The following is a 987-nucleotide window of genomic DNA, read 5'->3' on the forward strand; positions in this document are numbered from 1 at the left end:
CTTACAGCTCAGGGGAGACCCAGCATGACTTTTGGGGAAAAAGTCTCCTCGGCCAGTATCTATTTCACCTAAGTTTAGAAGCCTACAGTCTGCAGCTGAGCAAGTCGGCCAGGGTCCCTGTTAGAGGAAAACAGGCACTTCCAGAGGGTATTTCATCTCACTCCAGGTTAGATGAAGGTCAGATGAAGCAGCCTGGAAACACCAGTTGTTTTCATTGACTAAAAAAGGGTTCTCAGCTGCCAGCTCTGAGATGGGAAACACCATCCTTGAGGTTTGGTTCCTTTGCCAAAACAGGGATGTCTAATATCTGCTTGGCCTGCAGCTGCTGGCCCCCAAAAGTCTTTCTTGTAGGTCCTTCCCAGCTCCCAGACGATCACTTGCTAGGCCCCACAGCCCCTTTGGGGCCGTACATTGGTGGTCGAGAGATGTGCTTGCAGGGCAAGTCTTGCTCAGCCTCCTCCTATGCTGGGTTTAAGGAGAGATGTTGTGTCCACGGGCTAGCTGCAGATGGGCACTGTCAGGCAAGACCACACTCACAGGAAAATTTACAGAATTGTCCACAGTATTTTAGTACTGCCAGTATATACCTTACTTTTTTTTTTCCCTTTCCTTTTTATCATACAGATAAATTTTGGAAGGTTTGGGTTTTACTTGTTTGCTTCTAATTAATGAGGCAAAAGGCACAACTCTGACATCCAAGTGATTTCTACACTGATTTCCAAACCCTTTTTTCAAGACACGGGATTATAAAGCCTTCTCATCTACACAGTTTTAAGAAAAAATTATATGGACTAAAAGAATTTTCTACGACTTCCTCATCCGAAGACTGCTGAACTGTCTAACCTGAGGCTTTCTTAATATCTCAACTGGAGCCAAGTAACTGAGCATGTGAAATGTTATCCTGAACAATTAAAATCTGGTAAAGTTTAAGGAACTAAAACCAGTGTCCTATAAAGGAAATGGCTAGACATATTTATCTGCAGCAGG

The sequence above is a fragment of the Fulmarus glacialis genome, unplaced genomic scaffold (genome assembly GCF_000690835.1).
Source record: "Fulmarus glacialis isolate BGI_N327 unplaced genomic scaffold, ASM69083v1 scaffold7557, whole genome shotgun sequence".
Taxonomy (NCBI): Eukaryota; Metazoa; Chordata; class Aves; order Procellariiformes; family Procellariidae; genus Fulmarus; species Fulmarus glacialis.